The sequence below is a fragment of the Sinocyclocheilus grahami genome, unplaced genomic scaffold (assembly GCF_001515645.1).
Source record: "Sinocyclocheilus grahami isolate Dianchi unplaced genomic scaffold, SAMN03320097.WGS_v1.1 scaffold5.1, whole genome shotgun sequence".
NCBI lineage: Eukaryota > Metazoa > Chordata > Actinopteri > Cypriniformes > Cyprinidae > Sinocyclocheilus > Sinocyclocheilus grahami.
In genome coordinates, this window is record NW_015505184.1 from 6642053 (window position 1) to 6652226 (window position 10174).

Consider the following 10174-nt stretch of genomic DNA (forward strand, 5'->3'; position numbering starts at 1 on the left):
ATGTGTTTATGTTGTATGTTAGACTAGTTTAAGTGTTTATGTAGTTAATAAAATCTTACTTGTATCACACTTGACGTGTTCAGTGTTTACTCATAACCGGAGTCAATAATCATGCAGATTTACGTTACAAGTTTATAGAATTGTACAGTAAGAAAGTTATTTCCCTTAACCAGGAAATTAACGTTCTTAGAATTGACAAGACAGTTGACCCTGAGTGGTCAGCTAAATATCTACAGTGGATCTAAAATATGAATAATTAATTATAACTAGTTATGGTTAATTATTCATATTTCCCCATGAGCTAATCCGCTACAGCTAGTAGTTACTATAACAGTCTAACCCCATCACAAAACGGCCGGGTCATCAGAAGAATACCGCACATTTCATATGATGTAAAGCAGCTGTTAGATACTAGCTGACGTAACCATTGCTGAAAGAAATAATGCTAAAATATAGCACAAACAATGCCAAGTAAATAAGCACCTGAAATGAGATGGCAGCAGAGACAGTAATTCATCTCTTCTCTAGTCTAGCACACTCTGGATGACGTGAAATAGGTCAGCGTTTGAGTGCTATTGTCGTATTTGAACTATTCACCGATCCGCTTCTCTTTTTTATTCCTTTATTGTTGATCTGTAAAAGCAGTCATATGAACACAAGATGGCAGATGATGTAAACTGCAGACATTTTATTCATTCTTCTAGACATGCTGCACTAATAAATGAGTGATCGGGAGGATTTTCATTTTGGGATGAAGCCTTGAGAATTTAAGCATTCCTAAAATGGAGGGCGATTGTGCTTCTCTCACACATGTAAGGCTAATCCTATTGTTTGTGTTGAAATGTCTGAATGATACTGGAGACTGAAACAGGAAAGAAATAATAATATGACAAAAAAAATCCTCACAAGCTCAATGTTTTTTCTTCACATGGAAAGAGTTAGGTGTATGAATCTCAGAAATTGCTTGGATCTTACCGTGAACGCCACCATGGCATGTTTAACTGTAATTAAGAGCCCCTTTCCTAAATACGAACACAAATCACAGGTCCATGCATGCTTTTCATTCTGTCCAGAGGATTTGGGTCACATTTTAATCCTGCAGTCAGACAAACCTCACAGAGTTCAGCAGTTAATTACTTTAAATCGACATTACTTTTATAATGCACTCTGCTTATTTACATAATACATGTTACATTGTATTATAATGAATTAAACATTCATATTTCATTGTTGATTCTTTTATGAAACATTTATGAGCGCTTCTCCAACTACAGACATTTAAATGTCCCAGGGGTTGATTTCTATTAAAACTGAGAGATTTCAGCATCTTTCTGTTTGTTATATAAAGGTCAAATTATCTATCAAACATTTAACCCAGTCTTTATTTATTTCTGCTACATTTCAAACGCAAATACAGATTAATTTTTTTATTTTATTTATTCATTTATGTATTGTTTTAGTTTTATTATTATTATGAATTTTTTGCCATTTGTGCCATTTGGTGCTTGTCATTTATCAAATTTTGAAGTTCAACAGTCCAACAACAACTATTTTGCCCCCCCAAAAGTTTGTTTGTTTATTATTATAATTTATTAGTATTATTGTTTTACCAATGTGACTACAGTGTAAGCGAATAGCATGCCTAAAATGAAATATGAGCAAAGAAAACACAGAAGTCAAATCAAGAAAACAAGAAAATTTCAATTGAATATTAATATTACTGATTATTTCTTACTATAATTTCCAATCAAGCTACAATTCTGTAAAATTACACAAAGCATGGAAATTAATCTGAATCATATAAAAATACATACAGTGGCATGCAAAAGTATGGGAAGCCCTTGCAGAATCTGTGAAAATGTGAATAATTTTAACATTCACTGATGCTCCAGGAGGAAACACGATGCATTAAGAGCCGGGGGGTGAAAACTTTTTGAATTTGAGCAAGTATCTTCTGTTGCTTCCGAGGGGCAGTACTAAATGGAAAAAAATGATATTTCAACAAAATAAGAAAAATTTGGATATCTTCATCCTGTTCAAAAGTTTTCACCCTTAATGCTTTTCATGCATCGTGTTTCCTTCTGGAGCATCAGTGAATGTTTGAACCGGTTTTAATAGTTGTGTTTGAGTCCCTCAATTGTTCTCAATGTGAAAAGATGGCTCTCAAAATCATACAGTCACTGCTGGAAAGGGTTCAAACATGCAAAAGATGCTGGAAAACTGAATAATCTGCAGGACTTGGAGGATTTTTCAGTGCTCAGTTTAACAAACAAGGGACTCATGAACAACTATCACAAAACAAAACAAAAACAGTCATATATCATCCAGGTAACCAAACACAGTATAAAAGAACCAAGGGTTCCCAAACTTTTGAAGGGGGTTATTTTAATAATTTCAGCTATATTTTTATCTTGTGGACTAAAACGTGTTTTTTTTTTCAATCACTGAGGTCACGTGACATGCGAGAGTAAAGAGGTGTGTTCGACTTGAAGATCGATCGGTGTATGACATCAAAGTACGGCGAGAGAAAGCATAAGGAGATGTCCGCACTCTCTTATAGCTCTCGCAGTACTTTGATGACACACACCTATTGGTCTAAGCAGCGCTGCTTCAAGTCGAACACATAAGCAGAAAAAGAAAATAAATAAAACAGTAAACAGCCAAAGGACGTAACTTAGAATGGGAGATGGATCGGTTTGTGAAAGGGAAGAGAAAAGCCATAGATGAAGTCGCACAGACTTGCTCTCGGCTTCACTCACTGTGTCTATCAGGCTATGTACCGGATGCTACAGTTGTTCCCACAAGAATTTACAAATCACAAACATATAGTGTCAGTGTCGCTTTCAAATAGAATTACTTCAATTTTTACTAAAAAGCAGTGTGACCTCGACGGAAATAAAACCGTAGAAGATTTACATGTCAAAGAAGGCGGAGCCCCATAACACAGCTACACATTACTTAAAGGGTTAGTTCACCCAAAAATGAAAAGTAGGCAGCGTTTTACTCACCCCCGAGGCATCCTAGGTGTATATGACTTTCTTCTTTCAGACGAATCCAGTCAGAGTTATATAAAAAATTGTCTTTGATCTTTCAAGGTGTTTAATGCCACTCAGCGGGTGTTGCATTTCTTCAGTCCAAAAGAACTTAAATAAAAATCACCCATTAAATACAGCAGCAGTACATTTTGCTACCTAGTGGACTGGAGTGTGAAGTACTGTGGTAACGCAACAGATGTGTTTTTATATTTCTGCAAACTACTTTAGTTTGTGTGATTTGTTACTGACTTTCATATTAACGTTTACACCAGGCTGATTTGTCAGTGCTTTACGTTGTCATAATTATTACATGCTTACAAGGTTGGAAGTTCAACAGATCAGTCAATATACTGTGATTGTAGTTGTTAAATAAAAATGTCATTCATATCAATTCATGCATCACCTAATTTCATCGCAACATATAGGCCTGGCCTACAGAAAAGAACATTTATGTTTAATCTATCTAATATTGTGTTGGTCATACTATACAATGATTTATAGCTTGTATTTGTTGAATAATACAGAACATAAAGAGCTTTAAAAAATAATTGCATATTAAAATCGCAATCGCAATATTGGTAAAAAAAAGAAAAATCGCAATTATTTATTATTTTCCAAAATTGTTCAGCCCTACTTATTTTGTTAAAATTATTCACATTTTCACAGATTCTGCAAGGGGTTCCCAAACTTTTGCATGCCACTGTATTTTTCAGACATTGTTAGTTGACAATTTAAATTAAGTTTGAGGTATGCGTTTTATGTAAGTCCACCAAAAATGCTCTTAGTTAAAGAATCACCCTCATATGTGATTGTCATATATTATTCCAATATTTAAGCAAATCCTAGGAAATTAATTATGAGGGAAGCATTTACGGGCAAAATATTTAAAGTTGTGAACAACAATGCCAACATTCATAACTGATTATTGAGAATACAGTGACAGCTATTCCCTGCTCTGCATCCATATCCATCATCTCTTTTATCCGGTAAAAGCAGGATATTAGAATTCTGCCTCAAATAAAGATCATCAGCCAGACAGAGACCTATTGAATGATTTCTAATAATCCTCCGGAAGTGGGAGAAAGAATGTGACCTGGCACCAAACATCAGTTCACAGTGTGTGTGCCATCTGCTGTGGAGCACCTCCATAGGGCTGCTTTCATCAACACCTTCTGTTGAGCTGTTCACACTCACAGCACTGTGGCCTTAATCCTTCATCAGCTGACCCAGTGTTGGGCCACTTTAATTGCACAAATATTTCTCAGGAGCCTGTAAACAAGACGCAAACGCATTTCTCTATGATATGAGTTGACAAGGCCTGAGCTGGAGTAAGTGCTGAGAGATTCAATAAAGGCCTGATCTGCTGTGCTTACGCAAGGATTTTATTTGTCGATGCTTTCTGTAAAATCAAAGCAATATTTAGTAACAGAGCCTGTAAAATGTCTGCAGCAGTTATGTAAGAATAGGGCCTCTAAATCTATAAGCCCAAAACAAAGCAATAAAGCCATAATGGTTTGGGGTTGTGGCCACATACTAGGGTTACATGAGGAGGACAAAGATGGAGACCAGGGATTGGGACCATATTATATTCATTGATCCTTTATTTGTGTTTTTATGCCTTTCAAACGTAACATTTGGTTTTCTGATATTTATAAAACTACCGATGGGTCACACTGGCTAACCAGTTGAATACTTTTGATATTTTCAGCATTGCTACTTTAATTAGCAGCCAACAGTTTGTTGTGATTTTACTGTTAGACCGTTTGTACTGAACCTAGCATTCCCGTAGTTCAAATAGAGCAACACCAAGGACATGGGTTCAATTTTCAGGGATTTAGTTTTTTGCTATTAACCAATAATTGCTGTAAGTTTCTACAATACCTTGTCTAAATAATTAAAATATCTATATTTATAATATAATATATAATTATTATATCATTATTTATAATATTATTTGATTATATAAAAAAGTATCTATATTTATATTTAAAACAATATAAAAATAACTAAACTAAAAATCAATCATTTTAACTATTAATTTAGACAATTTTCTAAAAGCCAAAAATTGAATTTAGGCATTAAAATATTATAATGTACAGTATGAAAATGGATGTACGTTCTGAGATTTGCTAAATATCACATTTAATAGTGTTATTACATTTTTTGTGTGTTTTTGAAGATGAACTTTAAGTGAGTGTTAGATGATAGCAAAGACAATCTAAATACAAAATAAGAGAAGTTTGCATTTATATTTTATATTTTAACAGCCAATAATCAACAGGACAAACATATTATGTATCCCTATTTGATTTAGAAAAAAAATGTAATATTTAATGAAAAACAAAATTAATTTATTTCTAACATCAAATATGTTGCTAAAAATAATATAAATATAAAATTTATGGCAGTGAGGCTGATAATATTATTAAGGCAAGTACAAATCTGACCTGACTGGATCAGCAGAAAAATAATCATTATTATTGAGCACTCTAGACTTCAAAATCAGAGCTTGGATAGTCATTATGCATGCAGACAAAAGAGCGGTGGTTCTGCTGACAGGACACCTGTACTCAGCAGCATCAGAAAAACCTTGACATCTTTGTGTCGTCTGTTGTGACTAACACACCACCTTCTCTGTGGCACATCCTGAACAGAAAAGTATGGCGCCTACGTACCCACGTGCACGTGCACGTACCCAGACTCAAACACACGCCACGCCTGGGCACATTACAAAGGCCTGCTGGGGGTCAGGATATGCAGCTGCGGCCCCTATTGATGTGAAGAATCAGACAGATGGGCCTAAACCGCCCCAGGAGAATAAACAATACAAAGGCAACATGAAACCACAATAACGCAACCTGGGCACAAAAGTGTTTCATCACCAGTAATAACTACTCGGTTAGAGGGCATCCAAACTAGTCAGCATTGCTGTGAAATCGGTAAAGCTACTGGCCCTGGTGGATATTCATTGATCTTTATTATAAAAACTCACAGAACAATGTCTATTACTTCAAAACTCTGAACCAGGATCACATTTGTGATAGTGTGATTACCTGTAATAAATAAATAACTGCAAGGTTTAGCCTTAAGGCCAAATACAGTGAAAGGGCAATCACCTCCATCTCAAACTAGATCTGGGAACCATCAAGCTTGGTTGTTCGATATTATATACTTTGGAATGTAGTGAAGTAAAGGTTTCTCAAAATAAAAACACTCAGATTAAGTACAGGTACTTGGAAAATGTACTTAAGTACAGTAATAAAGTATATACTTTGTTACTGTCCGCTACTGCTTATGTGACCTGTGCTGGCAAAATGAGTCACAAATAGGCAAAAAAAAATTATAGTTGTCTCTGCATATTAATCTAAGGCATGATAAAGTATACTTCAAAACATAATACATATATAAGGCATATAAGGAACTGCATGATAGACGCAAATGAACTAGGCTGCAGAAAGGGAACAAAGCCACAGTCTAAAAGAAAACACGATTGAATTCAGCATCAGCTTTTGCAAGGGTAAAAAGAGGGAGGCTTTGAAAGGCTGATATACCTACTGGATTTGATTACTCTCATGATTTATCCTGTGACTCACTGCTCATACTGTGAGATGACGGAAAATGCCCAAGACTTTCCACATGTCAACAACAAAACTCACCCTGAATGACCCACTGGATCATCTGCTTAAATTATGATCCGATCGCAGCTGGCTCGACCATGTAATGCAAGGTGCCAATATGATGTAAAAATCTGTCAGCTATTCATAGACCGCTCCGCCGTTGTTGTTTTTTAACACAATCCCTGAGCCAAAGTGGAGACTGTACTAAAGTCCTTTATTTCCTCAAGCCCTGAGAGCAGTGCTGACAAAGACTCTAACTGCATTTTCATCTGTTACCTCTAAACGCAGTTCATTTCCGCATCTCTGCTGAAGTCATCATGGCATTCCTCATATAATCATGGCTTTACAATCCCATGACACTGTTCCAGCTCTGCTCTTTTCATTCCACATCCCTTCTTACACCACCGAAGAAGACAGAGCGTTGCATTCCAGTTGTGTTATTACAGACTTCTGTAAGTTTGATGCAATGTAGCTTGTAACCAAATTGCAAAATGGGCAAACGGACTAATTAAACGCATAAAGTTAATCTATATTACTTATCTACTTATATTACCTAAACCAGCTGTTTTGATTCAAAACCTAGCATTTTTGCAACCCAACTCACGAATCAAAACTGTTTGGCGTATAAAAGTTACAAAAATGTTCTTAAACCAAACATGACATGTATTAATATTGCCATGAACTTTATAGGCCCAACAGTAAGAAAAATATTAAATGACATTTGTGCCGAAATGGAGTTTAACTGGACACAAATTATTTAAGATAGGACACATTCAGAAATGCTTCCTCTTCCCTTTGGCTACATCGGAGTTAAACACATAGCGAAAAATGGAAAATGTAGGCAGAGACTTGGTTTTATTTACTGGCTGTTATTTGGATGGAGGCAGATAAGAATGCAGATATGAATTAAGTTTGCAGTTGACTGTACGAAAGGACTAAAAAGTGGACTAAATGATTAGAGAAGTCCAGCATACATCACTAGAGAGAAGTCGTTTTACCGGAAGATCCGGATGGAATATGAGGTAAAAAAAAAAAAAAAATCATATGCATAGATAAATTGTTCACAATATGCTCAATAACATGCACTTAAAAATGCACAATTATATTGTTAGATGTAGGGGTGTTTTTATTTGCATTTAACATTGTTTCCCTGCTATCCATAACCTGTGACCTTTGGGTTTTAAACTACTTTACTGAGGAAACCAACAAAGATTGCATTAAAAAGTGATGGTTAGTTCCTTGTGCTCAGAACAGGCATTAGTTTGCGGTTGCTCAACCCGAATAACCTAATATAGTGAGATTTTGGCTAATGCGCGAAACAAGAATTTTGAGATGCAAGTTCTAACTTCGTATGACCATTGCCTTAAGCAGCTATCCTAATCCAAACAGACAGCATATTCCAAACAAACGGCCTTTAAATCTGGTTTGAGCAGCTGTATTTTATACAAGAACTTTTTAGAAACACAACAGGTCATCCGTGCCACATTTTGCACTGCAGTGACAGGCACCCTGTCAAACCTTGGATGTCTGGATGTCAATTTGGCTCGTCTGATACCCTTCAAACCTTTATTAGAAGCCTAGAATGATCCAAGACATACACAAAATATAAAAAAATAATATAATATTTAAGGGACAAACATATGGAGGGAATTAAAAGAACAAGGCATTTATGAGACTGTGTGTTTGGCATGCTGGAACTACATTAGTAACGGTCCTGATAGACAATCAATAGCCCAGTCAACACATTACAAGAAGCCAGACTCGTGCATCTACATTATCAGACAGTTACAAGAGAGAAAACAAACTCATATGTGGAAGAAGAAGAAAAACCTCTTGCTATTTGAAGCATATTGTCTGCCTCCTCATGACAACAGCAGGATTTCCACCTTTTGCTGCAAAATGCAGTTACGAAGAAGAATATAATGCAAACACTAGCTTTATTGGGTAAATGACTCTTTAAATATGCTGCTTGTACATTAAAATCCCTGAAGATAAAAGCAACTGCAAAATCACATGCAACATGTCGTTGGCAGTGTTCACGTCCATGGAATTTGGATGTCTGCAGTTGGACAATAGGTGAGGGATGCTAGACTGTTATTGAATGGGCTTCTATGAGCTCTAAACAGACACTGACGCATCCTAAATACAGCGTTAAATAAAACAACATGAACTTACCTTTGTGGTCTGCGTGTAAACACTTCAAATGAATGAGGATGCTGCGGTATATTTCCGTGCTCTTTCGCTGTCGACTGGAGCTGAAAACCTTGCGTTGGGCAGCACCTACCAGTTTATTGAATCCCACTGCATCATGAGCCTTAGATCAAGAATAGACCGTTGTGCGAAAGAGGGGGGATCGGTCAAACAGGCTTGACCTTTTCCCCTTAATATCATTAGTTGACGTTCAGTTTTACAGTATACGAAATAATAGATTAGTTGCATAATAAATAGATCAAATATGCAGTATATACACTCTTTGTACATGACTTTTCACTACTAAATGAACAGTTCTCCCCCGTTTTCAAAATACCTCGGTCCAATTTTCTTAAAGGGACCGCTACGGTGACCACATACAGCTGATGAGCGCAGTTAGGGGACCGTTACATGAAATGTCAAACGTAAACAATGAACATGACCTCTAGGTAAAATTAATGGTGTTAAACACCCTGATGTTTTTAGACAGGTGTTTCTGTTGTTTGTGTACTGTATTTTAATATTTTAAGAAAATTAAAACGAAGAAAATGTATGACACTAATGCATTTAGAAGATTAATGCTTACGACTTAATGCTTATAGGCCTACGTTACTTTTATTTAAAATTATTATTTCATTTTATTTATAGGCACCTTACGTGACACTCAAGGAAACCTTACAACAAAACAATCAACATTAAACAATAACCATTATTACAGCCTAACAGACCAAATACAAACAATCACATAAAAGCCTAACAAGATGGGTCTTAAACAAGCTGAATTATTCAGACCATTGTACAAACATTGTACTTTATTTATAAATCATTTTTAACTTTTCCTATTAAAAAGCTCATCACATCCAATCCTAGCCTAAAGATGGCATGACTCGTCCATTGTTTTTGCCAGACACATTACAGAGACTCTATAGTAATAAATCAAATAAAGTAAAGTGAAGTAAAATTAAATAAAATAAAATAATCTAATCTTTGTTTAATTTTGTAGATGGTCCCTTTCCAAATAATAATAATAATAATATTTTGGCAATTAACGCGTAAGTTAATAATTTACACAGTGAAAGTCTTATTTTTAAATATTGTCTTAAAGAACTAAGCTTCTTTTTTCATGTATTCCTACCTCGTCATGTCTCATCTTCTAAACAAAGAAACTTTCACTGAGAATAAAAGGGGAGATGTGATCTGTAAAAATGTAGCGGAATCCATAATGTTGTATTGTAACATTTGCTGCTATTGTTCCTGTCACATTCAATTTGAAGAACTACTCAATAAAGTCCTTGAAACTGTGGTTATTCATCACTTATTCATCAGTGCATG

The 10174-nt window shown here is 35.4% G+C and overlaps 1 protein-coding gene across 1 annotated transcript in view; it reads right to left on the bottom strand.

Moving 5' to 3' along the window:
* LOC107585622 (protein FAM110B) overlaps positions 1-8973 on the bottom strand; it is a 51708-nt gene extending 42735 nt beyond the window's left edge. The window contains exon 1 of the mRNA XM_016272716.1: positions 8828-8973. The gene's annotated coding sequence lies outside the window, so the exon portion shown is untranslated. The remainder of the gene's footprint in view (positions 1-8827) is intronic.
* Between the last annotated feature and the right edge of the window lie 1201 nt (positions 8974-10174).